The 19,087-nt window shown below is 39.7% G+C and overlaps 1 protein-coding gene across 1 annotated transcript in view; it reads left to right on the top strand.

Annotated features, from left to right (window-relative positions):
• pn (exopolyphosphatase prune) overlaps positions 1–19,087 on the top strand; it is an 81,230-nt gene that overhangs the window by 23,259 nt on the left and 38,884 nt on the right. The window lies entirely within an intron of this gene.

Here is a 19,087-nt window from a genome sequence, read left to right as displayed (position 1 = left end):
CAACAGGTCAATATAAAGCAAAGCAAAGCAAAGCAAAGCAAAGCCACCTCCTTACAGGCCATGAAGGCCCTTGGAGGAGTGGAAGGTAAAGGCTTCCACCAATGTTAACCTCGGCACGTGATGGGGTAGAGTGGTTAGCTCTATGCCCGGCCGCCTTTGCCCCCAGGAATTAACCTGGTACTCATTTTTGGTGTAGGTTGAGTGAACCTCAGGGCCATATGCCCCTCCGGAAGTGGAAATCTCGTTTCTTAAATTTTACAATTTCCTGACGGGGATTCGAGCCCACGTCCTTCCGGGCGAACCAAGCACGCCCTTACCGCCTCGGCCAGGCAGCCCCTAACAGGTCAATATAAGTTATAGAAAAGAACAAACAAGTAACAAATTAGGTATCATAGGAACACAAGATTGTGTTCCTTTTTATTTATCTATCTTTCTATACAGGATGTCTAAAAGAAATTATGGAATTGTGAGAAAATATACTGCTTCAAACCAAAAATCTCTCTCTAGCAGTTTTTATTTCTCTCAAGCGAATGCTTACCGGAAAAACAACAAAGAAATGTAAGTTCAGTCGTGAACAACTTCTGCATGAGACTATGCAGTGTGTGGCCGGCTGAGCAGTCTTACTTGATAACCTTGGGCAATGCGCTACCGTAGCACACTGATATTCCACATGCAACCATTTTTGTAATGGTGGCGTATCAGAGAGCAGCATCTGATCATCATGCCTGGATAATGTAGCATCTTCATTGTGATTATAATGTGCTAAGGTATCTTGAACTGACTGGTGTGCAAAACTTACATCTTAGTAATAAAACTCCTAACAGGTTTGGGTAAGCACAATGCTGCTGTTTTATGAGGCATATTTGTAAATACAGTACATTTCATGCATGTAAAAGTCTGTGACTTAGAAACATATGCAAAATAATGACTGAAATGACATACCCTTGCAACGTAAGTTATGTAATAGAAGAAAACACGCAGGCACATCCTTCAATATTAACAAGTATTAAAGGCTAAGTTTAGCACAGAGTTCAATGTAGTTCTGTACGTTATTATTGTGTTTTTATAGGTGTTAATCAGAAATGTGCAACACTATTAATGCCAAAAATCATTGTTGCAGTTGTTTATTAGAGTGCAACAGTAACTGGACTGTGCTGTTAGCTTGTGTATCATACTGCAAAAATGTGAAAGAAAGTGATGGAATTCTAAAATATATTACTTGATTATATTCAGTTTCCTTCGTCCCTTAATGTTAAGAACAATAAATGGATTAGCTAGCTAGTTTGTATTATTGTAAGATAAGATTTGGGTAATTATAACGTTTAATAAGGGATAAGAATGTTGAATTGTTAATGATGAAAACATTCATGCATACATTTATTTATTTATTTATTTATTTATTTATTTATTTATTTATTTATTTATTTATTTATTTATTTATTTATTTATTTATAAAAATTATTGAGCATGTTCTAAATGTAATTGGTACAGTAGCCATTATAAAATAATTAATTTGCTTGACATTGAAAATATTTTGGTTTCAATCATGTGATTTTATATGCCTCTAATACCGTGCGGCCAGCCCCGCGGTGTAGGGGTAGCATGCCTGCCTCTTACCCAGAGGCCGTCTGACTCATTGGCTGAATGGTCAGTGTACTGGCCTTCGGTTCAGAGGTCATGGGTTTGATTCCTGTCTGGGTTGGGGATTTTAACCTTCATTGGTTAATTCCATTGGCCTGAGGGCTGGATGTTTGTGCTGTCCCCAACATCCCTGCAACTCACACACCACACATAACACTATCCTCCACCACGATAACACACATTTACCTACACATGGCAGATGCCGCCCACCCTCATCAGAGGGTCTGCCTTACAAGGGCTGCACTCAGCTAGAAATAGGCACACGAAATTATTATTATTACCCGGAGGCCCTGGATTCAATTCCTGGCCAGGTCAGAGATTTTTTACCTGGATCTGAGGGCTGATTCGAGGTCCACTCAGCCTACATGACTACATGATGATCTAGATTCACAATTAAGTATTTATTTTCCACCTAGTCGATACAATGATTGCTTAAGGCAATTTTTAATGGTCAAAAGTGGTACATGTTTCGTATATTATCAACATCTTCAGCCACATAACACTGTTTAGATGAAAAATTAACATAAGATTTTAATTTTAAGGACACTTCCTCTAAAGCATTACTTTGTCAATTTTATACATTTTTCATCTAAACAGTGTTATGTGGCTGAAGATGTTGATAATATACGAAACATGTACCACTTTTGACCATTAAAAATTGCCTTAAGCAATCATTGTATCGACTAGGTGGAAAATAAATACTTAATTGTGAATCTATTGTAGTGCGATACGGACCATGAAGCTGATTTTATGTAATACATGATGATCTGGCGATGAGATAGCGGCCCCGGTGTAGGAAGCCAAGAATAACGCCTGAGACGATTCGTCGTGCTGACCACATGACACCTCATAATCTGCAGGCCTTCAGGCTGAGCAGCAGTCGCTTGGTAGGCCATGGCCCTTCCTGTGTTGACATTGTCAATGTTGCCCATATTAAAAGTAGTTGAACTGAAATCGTCTGTCAAATAAATGCAAGGAAAGGAAGAAATATTTGACACAAGTCTGTACAGAGTTATCCTTTGATTACAACTGACATGAATGAATGAATGAATGAATGAATGAATGAATGAAAAGCTCTTCTCTCCCAGTCACAATTAACCACCAACTGGAGAGAGAGCATTGATTGATTGATTGATTGATTGATTGATTGATTGATTGATTGATTGATTGATTGATTGATTAATTGATTGATTGAATGAATGAAAACTCTTCTTTTCCAGTCACAGATAACAACTAACTGAGGAGAGATCATTCATTATTGAATGAACAATAGAATGAATGAATGCTCTCAGCCTACCACTGTGGAACTCCAGTAGCTGAGGAAGGAACATTCCATCTACTGGAAACTAAAAAATTGTACTTGCAATTTAACAGTTAATTACATTAAGGAATAATAACAACAATGGCAATACAAGAATAATGATACAGTGCTAATAATCAATATTCTAATTACCACTATTAACCCATTCTTTCTTGACTAACAGATTTATGGCCCTACCCTAGCTATATAGCCTTAGTCTACCCTGCATGTATTTCATGATCTTGCAAATTTTCTTGTGTATATATTTCTAAATACCAAAGATTACTAGGTTTAGTCCATTCTTTGTTCGTCATCCCTCTTTCTATAACCATTCTCGTCATGACTTAAACACATGTCATTCATTACTATTCATATATTTTCTTTTAATCACTAGTGTTTCTTTACAAGATGTCAGCAAGTGAAATTCTTCTCTATTTTCACCACAGGGAAGGCATTTTACTGTATCCTTTTCCTTAATATCCATCCTTTATTTTTATAAATTCCTATCAGCCACCAGATTAACCCTTGTGTTTATCTTCTATTTATATTCGTGATAGTTATGTTCATATCCTAATTTATCCAGTTGAATTCTAAGAGGGTTGCCCTGCTCCTACATTTGGACACCAACTACTGCCTTTGAATATCCCTAAGCCGTATAATAACACTAGTCTGCGAATTTAAACTTTCTGATCATTGCGTAAAGGTACAATAGTGATCCCCAGCCAGTTAAATCTGCTATGGTAATGGAGTAAACCATACAGCCAGTGTCTTCACGCTGAGTGTTGGGCAGCGATTAATAGCCTGACCCACTATGAGGACCAGCGGCTAAGGGCGGAGGAGTCCACTGAAACCCCATGTCAAAAGTAGCGTCTGTATTCCAGAGGAGCGGCTACAAAAGGCATCTGTTCTCCATGTTAGGAGCGGCCTACAAGTTTTGGCTGGCAGTAGCTCTAAAATGCCTTTGGGAGTGGCGAACCCATTGTAATAAAAGCCTATATGATGACAAGTGTATTGAAGCATCGGAAAATGCTAGGGCGCTCCCCATAAGCGACGTGCAGTTCTTGTGATGCTGGGAGAAATATGAGAAATGAGTGACCAGCAACCAAATACATCAAGATAGCGACCATCAGTGTGGTGACACTAACAGGGAAAGTGGAAGAAATTGTTGATTTTATGGTTGAATAGCATTGCTGGAAATCAGTGAGACTAAATGGAAAGGAAAAGGTGAGAGGAAACTAAAGAAAGGATACACCTTTTGCTATAGTGGAGGAAGAGAAGCCAAAATTGGTGTAGGTCTCATAATTAGAAAGGACCTAAAGGAATACCTAGAATTGGTAGGAAACATAAATGACTGGTTGATTGTCAGATTGTGACTTGAAACTGGTGTTACAGATATAATTTAAGGGTATGCTCCAGAAACAGGAAAGAGAGGAATACCTTGAATATCTGGAAGGCTATATACAGGACAAACAATTTGTGATCATAGGAGACATGAATGCCCAAGTAGGTCAGGAAAGAAAAGGAGATGAAGAGATTATAGGACCATTTGGATATGGGAAGAGAAACAAGGCTGGAGATATTATGGTAATCTTATGTAGAAGAAATGATCTGATCATTGGTAACACATGGTTTCGAAAGAAAAACAGTCAGAGGATAACAAGATATAGCTGGGAAAACAAAATCAAAACTCTGATAGATTACATTTTGGTCGAGAAAGATAACAGGAAAATGTTGGTAAATGTAACAGCCCTCCCAAGTGAATCTTTTGAGGGAGATCACAGAGTTGTGATAGCTAAGATAAAGATGGAAAAGATACAAAAGATGACTGAGACTAGGCAGATAAAGCTAAGGTTGTGGAAATTGCAGGAGAAGGAAATAAATGAAGAGTTCCAGACACACATTAAAACACTGAATCTGTAGTCCAGATCGCCCTCCTTTTATACCAGATTGTGGCGAAGCATCTAGAATGTGGGTATTATCCACCCGTATAACTCCTAAAGTACACGGTGGATTTTCCTAAGAATTTGACAGGTTGCATCTATTACGATGGCCTCCACGATTGCAGTGTCAAAACAACAACATTTTAACGCTAAATAGACTTTTGCACATGGGCCGGGACATTACCATATATGGTCACGCTTGGCCGTGTAGAGCTCACTCGAAGCGACTACGTCATGGCTGAGTACGTCAGCGAGTTCGGCGGGCTGCCTATCTTCCACCTCGCGCAAAGTTCAACACACATACTTCAAACTTCTTTCCCGTAGTGGTGTTTCCGGTACAGTACACTACCCTAACCAGAGATAATCTGGAAAAGGGAAAGGATGAAGAAGAAGAAGAGTGATCCTTTGTATTTCAGGCATGCTGAATCTAGAACTGAAATCAGTTTTCCTGTATCACATTAGGTTTCATTGCAAAATCGAAATATATATATGAGAATCATATGCATATTCAGGGTTAATACGCTCTATTATCACATGCAAGAATTACTATTTTCTTGTTATTTGTATTCATCTGAACACACTTATAATACACTGTTATATTTATGAGTATAACAATTGTGTACATGGAGCAAAATGGTCCAAAATATATCATTCATAAGCCTGGTAACATGTTGAATTGCAAGTCCATGGTTTCAATTGTACATCTTGACTTATTTTGAGAAACTTCATTTTGTTGCTTTGCTTTTTTGAGGTATAGTTGGATTGTGTCTCTTCAGTAACCAGCAGTAATCTGCCAGCATGTTTTGGTTTCTTTTCCCTTGATATCTGTGTTCAGTTTCCTTTAGATCCTGCTGGAATCTTTCTCCTTGCTCTTCGCTCAGCATTCCTAAGTTCTCAGGGAAATAGTCCAGATGTGAATGTAACATGTGCACCTTTAAGCTCATATTACAGCGTAAATCATGGATAGAAGCAAGCATTCTGTTCCCCATTTGTTTGTAGTCCGGATTCTTTCTATTGCTAGGAAAGTTTTTTACTACATCCCTGAATGCTTTCCATGCTGAATGTTTGGCTGAGCATATAGCGTCTTCAAAATCAGTAAGTTATCAGAAAGAAGTTTTCTGATATCTGGACCTGTGAAGATACCCTTTTTAATGTTGGCATTGCTGATTACTTAGGGAGTCCAGTAATGTTATACCTCTGTAATTATTTGGATTATTTCTTTCACCATGCTTTTTGTGAATTGGACATAGCATACTCATTTGCCGTGTCTTAGGAAGTTCCTAAGACTCAAATATCTTATATATATATATATATAAAATATAATATGTCCGGACGGACGTTGTAGTAAGGATGTAAAAGTATATAAAAGCATATAAGTCTCTTGTAAGACCCCAACTAGAGTATGGTTTCAGTGTATGGGACCCTCACCAGGATTACCTGATTTAAGAACTGGAAAAAATCCAAAGAAAAGCAGCTCGATTTGTTCTGGGTGTTTTCCGACAAAAGAGTAGCGTCAACAAATTAATCTAAAAAGCCACCTAATCGATACTTTATTTCTTTTGCCCTTGGCAAACTTAAAAACACATTAACAAACACAGTACATGTTTCAACCACTTAGTGGTCATCTTCAGCTGTATATAAAAAATCTTAGATGATAACATTTAAAAGCAAGCACATTGGATCTTAAAACTATATCCCATGGGAATCCAAAAACTATTGTTCTAGATGCTTTAAATGAAATGGAAGATGGGGGGGGTAAGGAGATTTATGTGAATGATACTTAAATTACAGTATCGTTTACAATTGTGTTTAAAAAACTTAAATGATGAAAAACATATTTAAAATATTTAAAAGCGTCTATGGTAAAATTCTGTTTGATAACATTAGGTGGCATGAATAAAAAGTTCGTGTTTGTAATAATCTTCAGGCATTTGTGAGAAAATAATAACTTAATTAAAATTCGCGTCTGTGGTGATGTTAAACACTTTGTTTTTAATAAACATACTTTAAAATATGTATAATGTGATAAAAGAAATTGTGTTAGTCGTTTAACTTGCTAAAACCTTGTGGTGGCTTCTGTTATATAAAATGGCGATCTGATTCGGGCAGCTTGCCTCGCAATCTTATCTGGCAAATGTTTAATCCGCGTTGCCTTGGAGAACTGCCTTCGTGCACGACCTAGTGTGATAGCGTGCACACCGCACACATTCCGAAGAGCAATTCTCGGAAGTTAAACAGTCAACACGGCCTTTTAACCACAAGAATATCACTCAAGGAAGTTATTAAATATAAACAATAAATACCTGAAGACTGGTGCATATGACATAAACTTTCATTCAAGCACAAGTGTTTTTGAATAAGTGCCTTACCATAGACACTTTAGAATATTTTAAAGTATGTTTATTAAAAACAAAGTGTTTAACATCACCACAGACGCAAATTTTAATTAAGTTATTATTTTCTCACAAATGCCTGAAGATTATTACAAACACGAACTTTTTATTCACGCCACCTAATGTTATCAAACAGAATTTTACCATAGACGCTTTTAAATATTTTAAATATGTTTTTCGTCATTTAAGTTTTTTAAACACAATTGTAAACGATACTGTAATTTAAGTATCATTCACATAAATCTCCTTACCCCCCCATCTTCCATTTCATTTAAAGCATCTAGAACAATAGTTTGTGGATTCCCATGGGATATAGTTTTAAGATCCAATGTGCTTGCTTTTAAATGTTATCATTTAAGATTTTTTTAAATTTTTTTTTTAATATACAGCTGAAGATGACCACTAAGTGGTCAAAACATGTACTGTGTTTGTTAATGTGTTTTTAAGTTTGCCAAAGGCAAAAGAAATAAAGTATCGATTAGGTGGCTTTTTAGATTAATTTGTTGATTATACTCATCGATACGGCCATGAGGTGGACAGCTTGCAAAAGAGTAGCGTTACAAAAATGTTGCAAAGTTTGGGCTGGGAAGAATTGGGAGAAAGAAGACAAGCTGCTCGACTAAGTGGTATGTTCCGAGCTGTCAGCGGAGAGATGGCGTGGAATGACATTAGTAGACAAATAAGTTTGAGTGGCGTTTATAAAAGTAGGAAAGATCACAATATGAAGATAAAGTTGGAATTTAAGTCGACAAACTGGAGCAAATAATCATTTATAGGAAGGGGCGTTAGGGATTGGAATAACTTACCAAGGGAGATGTTCAATAACTTTCCAAATGCTTTGAAATCATTTAGGAAAAGGCTAGGAAAACAACAGATAGGGAATCTGCCACCTGGGCGACTGCCCTAAATGCAGATCAGTATGTACTGATTGATTGATTGATTGATTGATTGATTGATTGATTGATTGATTGATTGATTGATTGATTGATTGATTGATTGATTGATTGATTGATTGATTGCACATAAAGAAATGAAATTTTGGGTATACATTTACATTACAGTGTAGGTGCTCATTAAGGGAGGATTTTGGGATATTCTGTCACTAATGGGGGTGAAAAGGGGGGGGGGGGTGAATGTTTAAAATGTGTATCTATATCTCAAAAACTTAACAGTTTAAAACCATGAAAATTGGTATTTCGATTCTCTTTTCAAAATAAGAAAACATGATTTTTTTTGGAAAATCCATTTAAGGGGGTGAAAAGGACTGGAAAAGGGGTTGAATTCTTATATTTGTGGATACGTATATCTCAAAAACTGAAGATGTTACGGACATAAAAAATTGTATTTGGAATATCCTTTCGAAATAAATAAACACCTATTTTTTCTTTATTGCCAACGGCCGGTGCCGTGTTGAAACACTGGATCCCGTGAGATCTCTGAAGTTAAGCAACATTGGGCATGTTCAAGATTTGGATGGGTGCCACGCGCTGTTGGTGGGGGGTAGGGGAATGGAGGAGTGGAAAGGAACTGGCCACCCTACTGTACGTAAACTCCGGCTCAGGGATACCTCTGCGGAGGTTCGGACATGCCTTCGGGCAGAATACACCCTTACCCTTACCTTTTCTTTATTTTTGAAAAATCCACGTAAGGGGATGAAGAGAATGGAAAAATTTGGTGAATTTTTAAAATGAGTATATCTACAGTATATCTTTAAAAAAAGTAGCATGTACCTGACATGAAAATTGGTATTTGGAATCTCCTTTAAAAATAAACATGTATTTTTTGTTTTTGGAAAATCCGCTTTAAGGGGGGTGAAAAGAATTGAAAAAGGAGGTAAATAAGTGATGAAGGAGTTGAATTCTGTTTATGAGGATGGTTATACTGTATCTCAAAATCTGAAGGTGTTACAGACGTGAAAATTGGTATTTGGAATCTCCTTTAAAAATGAAGAAACAGTATTTTTTGTTTTTGTAATATCCAATTAAGAGGGTAAAAAGAATTGAAAAAGCCGGTGAATTTTAAAATGAGTATACCTACAGTATATCTCAAAAACTTAACATGTTACAGATGTGAAAATTGGTATTTGGATTGTCCTTCAAAAATACAGGAACAAGTATTTTTTTTTTCAGAAAAGCCACTTACCGTGGGGTGAGAAGAAGTGAAAAAGGAGTTTAATTCTTTTTATGAGGATACTTATATCTCAAAAATTGAAGATGTTGCAGACATGAAAAAAATTGGTATTTGGAATCTCCTTTAAAAATTAAGAAACATTTTTTGTTGTTGTTGTTGTTGTTCTTGATGTGAGAGAGGACTGTTTCTCATATGTACAGTTATGTGTCACATGTTCCAGAGCTAGCTTCTGCTAATAGCCTGGTCATTTTAGCCCCAAAAGGCAGTACCACAAACGTGGTTAACAACGAGGTTCTGGGGTAAACGAAACTCAATTTTTCTGTGAGATTTTATACTTTAGGGATTTACAGATAATGTCTCAGTGCAGTACCGAGGAACAATTACTTTTATCTAATTACGAAATCCACACGAGCGAAGCCGTGGGTAAGAGCTAGTATTGAATAATTTTACTAATATTTCCAGCATTTGTTTATTTTGTACTGCTTATTTCCAAAACTAATTTGTTGTTCCACTTAGTCCCCCAGCTTTCCTATAATTGACCTTTCCTACCATCTCTAAAACATCATAATCTAATATTTCTTTCTCTTATCGGGGGATACGTATCTTTAACATATCCTTTATCTCCAGCCCTGTGGTCAGCACGACAAATCCTCTCAGCCATTATTCTTGGCTTTCTAGACCGAAGCCGCTATCTCACCGTCAGATAGCTCCTCAATTCTAATCACATAGGCTGAGTGGACCTCAAACCAACCCTCAGTTCCAGGAAAAAAAGCCCTGATCTGGCTGGTTATTGAACCCGCGGCCTCCGGGTAAGAGGCAGGCATGCTACCCTCTACACCACGGGGCCGGCATCTCCTGTACTTACTAATTCTATTCCATATCTTTACTAATGAATATTTACACAATCAGTATTTGTTAATTTTTCTATTCCTGTTGCCAGATCCTCTTTTGATCTAACAGATCTTTTTATTTCTTTTTTTAGTTTACAGAACTTTTCTTGTACCTCAGGATCACTCTCTTTCCTGAAGCCCTTTAGGGCTCTAATCACTTCCAATTTCTTAATTTTACACAGTTCATTATACCACCCTTTTCCCTTACCGTTATTTATATTCTGATTTATTTTCATGTGAGTGACGGTCTTAAAATGTTGCTCTACCAGTTCTACTGCTAGGTCCACATTATTACTCAGTAACACTTCCTCTGTTCCATTCTTAGTTATTTGAAATTCTGAAAAGGAAGAAGTAAAAATATCTATGTTGTGACAGTAGATATCCTAAAAGTTTCACCTTCTCTTTCCTTGTATTTTCCCTGGATTGTGTGACTTTGTTGTGATCTTATTTAATATTGTGTTGTGGTTTTGTGCTAGTGCTAAGGATTAAATAGCCAAAAGTGTGAACACATTCAAAGAGATTAAGCTGGGCTGGTCTGAGAGAAGGCAGTTTGGATTTAGGATAGGTTTTTCCAGTGAAGCTCAACATATAGGATTGAAGCAAGATATAGCAGATATTTTAGATTCAGGAGGTCAAATGGACTATATCGCTATTGATCTATCCAAGGTTTTTGATAGGGTAGATCATGGGAGACTACTGACAAAAAAGAGGGCTTCCAGACTAGAAAAAATAGTGGTTGATATATAGCTAAATTTCTAGAAAATATAACTCAGAATTAGGGTAGGTGAAATGTTATCTGATCCTGTAATGATTAAGAGGGGTATCCCACAGGGCAATATCATTGGACCTTTAATGTTTTCTTATATGCAGGATGGGCAAAATAAAACTGGCCTGGAAAATATTTATAAGACTGATGCAGAATTGACCCTTGCTTATGAACAGGGGAACTGCCCATCACAGGAAATGCTGGAAAATCTGATTTCAACACACCAATCGGTTGTTGTCACAAGTACGTCATTTTGTCATTACGTGTGAGTGGTTGAGAAGAGCAGACGTGTTTAGTGACCACTTGAATGCAACACAAAATGGTGCCCACAATAAAACAGCGCGTGTTCATTAGCGAGTGTTATGTGAGGCATGATTTATGAAAATCTTGTGCGGAACTGTTTGCGCAATAGTTTAAGACGGCAGTGTTTTGGCAAAACCTGTAGCAAACTCTCCAAAGCAAAACTTAGAGGTAAAATGGCGTAAAACGGACTCTTTAGTGAGTAAAACCCATAACTGTCCGAAAAGAGTTTGAATACCAGAAAACATTGCTCGAGTGTAGAATAGCCTGGAATGAAGTCTGACAAAATCTCAATGCCGTTTATATGTACAAATGCGAATTAAAAATTTCTCTTGTCAAAACATTATTAAACAGGACCTGCTTGTGTATCCTTACAAATTTACTGTTGTGCATGCTTTAAAACGTCCAAATGAACCTTCGCGTGTTGATTTCTGCTGGTGGTTTCAGGGTGAAATAGAGTCAGAATATTTTGGATCCTAAGTTTTTCATTTCTTCAGATCAGGCCAATTCAGCATCTTCTGTGATCTTTGTTATACTGAGCTCGATAGCTGCAGTCGCTTAAGTGCGGCCAGTATCCAGTAATCGGGAGATAGTAGGTTTGAGCCCCACTGTCGGCAGCCCTGCAGATGGTTTTCTGTGGTTTCCCATTTTCACACCAGGCAAATGCTGGGGCTGTAGCTTAATTAAGGCCACGGCCGCTTCTTTCCACTTCTTAGACCTTTCCTATCCCATCGTCGCCATAAGACATATCTGTGTCCGTGCAATGTTGACCCTTTGTTACCGAGGGTCAATTCTGCATCAGTCCTATTGTAAATACGTAGATGGATCAAAAGGTTAGTTGCACTAACGCGCCACAGCAGCGCGCTGTGTGTCGCAAACATGGGCACAGCGGAGAAAGGGACAGACACTGCCCACACGTCTGTTAGGCAGGTTGCTATGGTGTCTCGTCTAGTATTGTGTGAATAGCGGCCAAATGCAATGGCGCGTCAACTGGACGTTCACTCCAAATGTGAGGTGCTTGCGACAATCCGATTCCTATGGGCCAAAAGGAAGAATTGCACGGACATTCATCGTGAAATTAGTGCTGTGTATGGGGAGCGGGCCATTTCCCGGCAAGGTATCGTAAAGTGGTGTCAGCAATTTGAAGCCGGACGCACGGATATCATGGACAACCATCGCGAAGGGAGGCCCGCAACGTCCAGGACCCGTGCAAAGGTCAACAGTGTGAATGCGATCATTAGACAGAACCGGCGTATTAAACTGAGAGAAATCACAACGCAGCTGAACATGTCGTATGGCAGTGAGTTCGCCATTGTTCACGAGGACCTTGGATATCGGAAGCTGTGTCAAAGATGGGTCCCACGTCTTCTCACCGATGAGCACAAGGGAGAACGTTTCCAATCCTCCCTGGCATTTTTGCAACGCTATGCCGCAGACGGCAACGGGTTTCTGCGGCGATTCATCACAGGCGATGAAACGTGGGTCCACCACTTCACCCCTGAAACGAAGCGGACATCAATGGAAAGGGTACACCCCTCATCACCACAACGAAAGAAGGCCAAGGTTCAACCTTCAGCCGGTAAGGTTATGGTGACAGTGTTCTTTGACATGGAGGGTTTGCTGCATGTCAAATTCATGCCGAAAGGAACGACAATCAACGCGGCGTTGTATTGTCAAACGTTGCACCGGTTGCGTAAAGCTATTAAAGAGAAGCGCCGGGGGAAATTGACCGCCGGTGTGATTTTGTTGCACGATAACGCAACACCTCACAAGACTCGCCAAATGAGAGAACTGCTGCAGCGTTTCAAGTGGGAGGTCTGGCAACATCCACCCTACAGTCCCGACCTAGCGCCATGTGACTTTCATCTGTTCAGTAAGCTCAAAATGGAGCTCGGACGGTCTAGACCGATGAGGAGGTGAAGGCTGCTGTCTCCGAGTGGTTGTAGAACCCGGGAGGAAATTTCTATGCATCCGGCATCGACAAGTTGGTTGTGCGTTCGCAGAAATGTTTGGAGTCTCTTGGAAACTATATGGAAAAATGATGTTACAGGGTATGTCGTTATAGTCATGTTGCTGTTGTATAGGTGGTGTAATAAATGGCCATAACTGAGAAGTGCAACTTATTTTCTAATCTGCCCTCGTACTTTCCGGGCCAGTTTTATTTTGCCCAACCGGTATAAAAATGATATGAGTAAGGAATTAGAATCACAGATAAGGCTTTTTGCACCGGGCGAGTTGACCGTGCGGTTAGGGGCGCGCTGCTGTGAGCTTGCATCCGGGAGATAGTGGGTTCGAATCCCACTGTCGGCAGCCCTGAAGATGGTTTTCCGTGGAATCCCATTTTCACACCAGGCAAATGCTGGGGCTGTACCTTAATTAAGGCCACCACCGCTTCCTTCCAACTCCTAGGCATTTCCGTTCCCGTTCCCCTCATCGCCATAAGACCTATCTGTGTCGGTGCAATGTAAAGTCACTAGCAAAAAAAGTAATATTATACTGTATAGAGAAGTTACAGGATTGTGAGTGACTAGAAGAAGAACTCAGCAGTGTTATGAGATGGACAGCAGACAATAGTTTGGTGGTAAACTGGATGAAAAGTCATGTTGTAAGTTCCACCAAGAGGGGAAGTCATCTCAGTTTTAATTACCGTGTTGATGGGATGATAGTACCTCATGGGGCGATCTCAGAAATGCCAATATCATTACTATTTTCAAGAAAGGTGACCGTAGTACATGTGACAACTATCGTGGGATATCTCTGTTATCCGTTGTAGGTAAACTTCTAGCGAGGATCCTGCTTAGCCACCTGCAAGTCATATCCGAGAGGACTCTAACCAAAGTCTCAATGTGGTTTCCAAGCCTCCAGAGGTAGTAGACATGATCTTTTATGCAAGGCAATTGCAAGAAAAATGCAGAGAACAACATAAGCCTCTCTATTTTGTGTTTTATGACCTGGAAAAGGCCTTCGATAGTGTTCCAAGACTCGCTGTGTGGGCAGTTCTGAGACGCTTTGGCTGTCCTGAGCATTTTGTGGGCCTGGTGCAAGCACTTCATGATGGTATGATTGGACAGATTCTCCATCAAAACAACTTCTCGGAACCATTCCCAATCACACATGGATTGAAGCAGGGTTGCATACTTGCTACAACTCTGTCTGCCTTGTGTATTTGGCGGCCATGCTTTATAAAACAACAGACAACCCTGGCTTAGAGATTAAATACCGCTTTGATGGTGGCCTCTTCAACTTGGCCAGACTTCACTCGCGAAGACATACCAGTGATACTAGAATAACCAAAATGCAATATGCAGATGATACCGCATCACTGGCGCACCAAGGTACTTGCTCAGCCTGCACCAGGGACTAACATTCCAGAATTTAACATTACCATCTGCCGGGCTGAGTGGCTCAGACGGTTAAGGCGCTGGCCTTCTGACCCCAACTTGGCAGGTTCGATCCTGGCTCAGTCCGGTGGTATTTGAAGGTGCTCAAATACGACAGCCTCGTGTTGGTAGATTTACTGGCACGTAAAAGAACTCCTGCGGGACTAAATTCCGGCACCTCGGCGTCTCCGAAAACCGTAAAAGAGTAGTTAGTGGGATGTAAAGCAAATAACATTATTAACATTACCATCTCAACACCAAACTAGAACAAGTAGACCACTTCACTTACCTTGGGATTATCTTGTCAAAGAGCTGTACTTCAGAACAGGATATGGAAAACAGGCTTCGTGCTGCCCATGTGGCCTCGGGCTGACTATCACACAGAGTCTTCAGGAATAAAAACCTTACAATTCGCACAAAACTAATGGTGTACCATGCTGTAGTCATCTCTACACTTCTCTATGGCTGTGAAACGTGGACGTTATACCGCCATTACATTGAAAAGCTGGAGCGCTTTCACCAGCAAAAACTACGCTCCATCATGAACATCAAGTGGGGAAACTACGTCTCTAATGTTGAAGTTCTCAAGAAAGCATGTGCTAAAAGTGTAGAAGCGTTGGTCATTGGCCATTGCCTCAGATGGGCAGGACATGTCCACCGTATGTATGACACCAGACTACCGCGCCAGATCCTCTATGGTGAACTTAGCTCCGGTTCAAGACCACAGGGTGCCCCCGAGACGTTTCAAAGACCAACTGAAACAAACCTTAAGGATGGCAGAAATAAGCCCACAGACCTCTGAAATGCTTGCCAAGGACCGTTAACTTTGGCGGCAAAGTGTCTGTGTCTCAGTTCATCACTTTGAACAAGAACGCCGCAGACATGAAGATATTAAGCGACAAGAACACAAACTTCACCAAACTCAGCCAAGATCTACCCCGTATCTCAGCTGTGCGATGTGTGCGTGTATGTTCTACGCAAGAATTGGCCTGTACGGTCACTGGAAGTTTAAACACAAACTGCTGTGAATTGAAGTGAGCTATTAGCCAGGAAATCTGTAAACTCAGGAACGAGTAACTGCCGATGAGTATCTCATGAGGATCACTGTAAGTACTTAGGTGTACCGGGCTAGTTGGCCGTGCGGTTAGGGGCGTGCGGCTGTGAGCTTGCATCTGGGAGATAGTGGGTTCAAATCCCACTGTAGGCAGCCCTGAAGATGGTTTTCCGCACCAGGCAAATGCTGGGGCTGTACCTTAATTAAGGCCACGGCCGCTTCCTTCCATCTCCTAGGCCTTTCCTTTCCCATCGTCGCTATAACACCTATCTGTGTCTGTGCGCCGTAAAGCCACTAGCAAAAAAAAAAAAAAAGTACTTAGGTGTTAATGTAAGGAAAGATCTGTGACATTAATGAAGTCATAAAGAGATTTTTATGCCTTTGCTGGCAGGACGTAGTGTTTACAGTGCACTATGTCTTCTGGTATAGGCTAGAGCAATTTTGTTACTTTCATAGATCTGTCTCTGTCTTATCCTTGGCTTTGACAATATGAAAGTGACTGAGGTATGAGCGATGCTAGCAATGCCAATTCCTTATGCAGCCAGTCCCTGCTATGAATGGTGTGAAAATGTTGCTCATATTGTCGGTTGATGCATTTCAGAGGTCTTGGCAGACTGATATGTAATAGCAACTCTGGCTCGGTGAGGAAAACAACGGGAAACTACCCCACTCCTCATTTCCCTAGTACGCCTCTTCAGTGATGCCTAGGCCATCTATGACAGCTGATGGCAGAGCTGTTGAGGATCCCACCAGCAGAAGCGCTGACGGCCTGAACATACGTACATACATACATACAAAGAGATTTTACTGATGAGGATATTTAGGGGTTGTAATAAGGATGGAAATGAGAGGGTGTATAAGTCTCTGGTAAAACCCCAGTTAGAGTATGATTCCATTGTATGGGACCTATGCCAGGACTACTTGACACGCAACTGGAAATGATCCAAAGGAAAGCAGCACAATCTGGTCTTGGTGATTTCCAACAAAAGAATAGTGTTAAAAAATGTTGCAAACTTTGGGTTGGGAAGACTTGGGAGTAAGGAGATGAGCTGCTCAACTAAGTGATCTGTTGATATAGATGTTGATTCCCATAGGGAACCTGAAATATTTGTCCCGAATGAGTAAATGAGTAATACCAATATAGTTGATCCGTTATTGGACATTATACATTTTCCAGCTAACTCATTCCTGGTGTCCAGCATTTCACCCCGGTGTGCTAAGTTGGGCTCATCAATTGCTAAATAGCACACCTCTCATGACACATGGCTAGTGCATACCGTGGAGGCCACTACGTAGGCTGCTTGGAGCCATCAGCAGTGCCAATGCACTATGAGAGATTTTGTCTCATTTTCAAAAATTGATGCCTGCCCGGCCATCAGATGATATAGATGTTGTTTCCCATAGGGAACCTGAAATATTTGTCCTGAATGAGAAAATTTATAATACCAATAGAGTTGATCCGTTATTGGACATTATGAATTTTCCAGCTAACTCATTCCTGGTTGCCAGCATTTCACCCCAGTGTGCTAAGTTGGGCTCATTTGTAATGTCCAATAACTGACCAACTCTCTTGGTATGAAGCGGTATGTTTCGTGCTGTTAGTGGAGAGATGGTGTGGAATGACATTAATAGATGAATAAGCTTGGGTGTAGCTTTTAAAATGAGGAAAGATCATAATATGAGGATAAAGTTGGAATGTAAGGGGAAAAATTGGGGCAAATATTCATTTATAGAACAGGGAATAAGTGATTGGATTAATTTATCAAGGGAAATGTTTGATAAATTTCCAAGTTCTTTGAAAACATTTAAAGAAAGTCTAGGTAAACAACTGATAGGGAACCTGCCACATGGCTGACAGCACTAAATGCAGAGCATTGATGATAGAATTGATTTAAATTTATTCAGAGTGGGAAGTTTTGAAATAAACACACAGCAGAAGTATAAATACTTTAAATCACAAATGCAACCGGGCGGCATCGGTAACTTTATTAACAACAATTATAATAGGAAATTATTTATTGTCCACTTATTCAATACTATACTTTATGTGATCCCTATTAATTACATATATGATACTACAATGTCTAATTGTGGGACATGTTTCGCCCAACCTTTATAGGCATCTTCAGCCCGCCTTCTCGTATCTAAGATTAAAATTGCTTACTAAATCCTTGGTTCACAGTACACTTGCATGTCACTGGCAAAGTTGTTGAACCAACATAGGTTGCTCTGTAAAAACATTCAAGACTAATGTGCATTACACTTATAAAAACACACTAAAACATCACAATATTGTAACCAACATCTCCACTGACCTGTTACATTGGGAGCTTATTTAAATATTTAAGTAGAAAGAAAAGTTACAGGAAACTTGTTAAGTCAATACAGTGGTGCGTATTAAATAGGACCCTGGTCTGTGGTTACAGTAATGGACTGATGACATTAAAGCCTTTTTTTTTTTAAATGCTATTTGTTCGGGGCGTCGACTTATAGAGATCTTTTGCCTCTACTTGCACCATGTGATATGAACCTGCGTGTAGGCCTTGGGTTAGATATCCATCTCGGTCAAGAATTCTGAATTTTTGTTGATCTGTAATAGCATTACCAAGCCTAATGAGGGCAATTGAGAACTTGCCAGATGCTATGACGTATGGAGAAGAATAAAGGAGCCTGAATTCATGAAGACTATCCAGTGGCCCTCAGCAGAATTAAGTTAAGTCTTATATTTCTATGTCTTAGCTGAGGGTCTTAGTAAGTCTTAGTAATGTGTTGGTTGATGTTTAATTTATGATATTTTATTGCATTGGGTGGGTAATAGAAACTGAAGGTATTAAATTAGTGGCTTAGGGAAACATAGCACAATCACTTATGTATGGATATATAAGGAACATGTAATATGAACACAATGACAGGTCAGTGTAGAAAAAGGGAGCATTAAAAGGAAGTGAAAAGGATGATCATGAAAATAAAAAAGTATAACTGGTTTGAGGGCAGAAGCAAAGTAGGCTGTGTGTTCATTGTCAATAATAACAGGATTCTTTTTCCTCTTCTGGAAGCCTGTAGTGTGTACACAGCAGAGCTCTATGTTATTTTTAAAGCTCTGTGTTATGCACGGTCCAATGAACACCAGCACTTTCTGCTGTGTACAGACTCCTTGAGGTCACTACAATGTATTTATGATGTTTCCCTCGGTAGTGCAGTGGATCCAGGGTCTGCTGGCCGAGTGTTGTGATGCTAGCACCACAGTCATGTTCATGTGGCTCCCAAGTCACATGGATGTAGTGGGAAACAAG

Source organism: Anabrus simplex, chromosome 2 (genome assembly GCF_040414725.1).
Source record: "Anabrus simplex isolate iqAnaSimp1 chromosome 2, ASM4041472v1, whole genome shotgun sequence".
NCBI lineage: Eukaryota > Metazoa > Arthropoda > Insecta > Orthoptera > Tettigoniidae > Anabrus > Anabrus simplex.
Note: the sequence above shows the minus strand (reverse complement) of the source record. Positions and strands in the feature narration are given on the sequence as shown.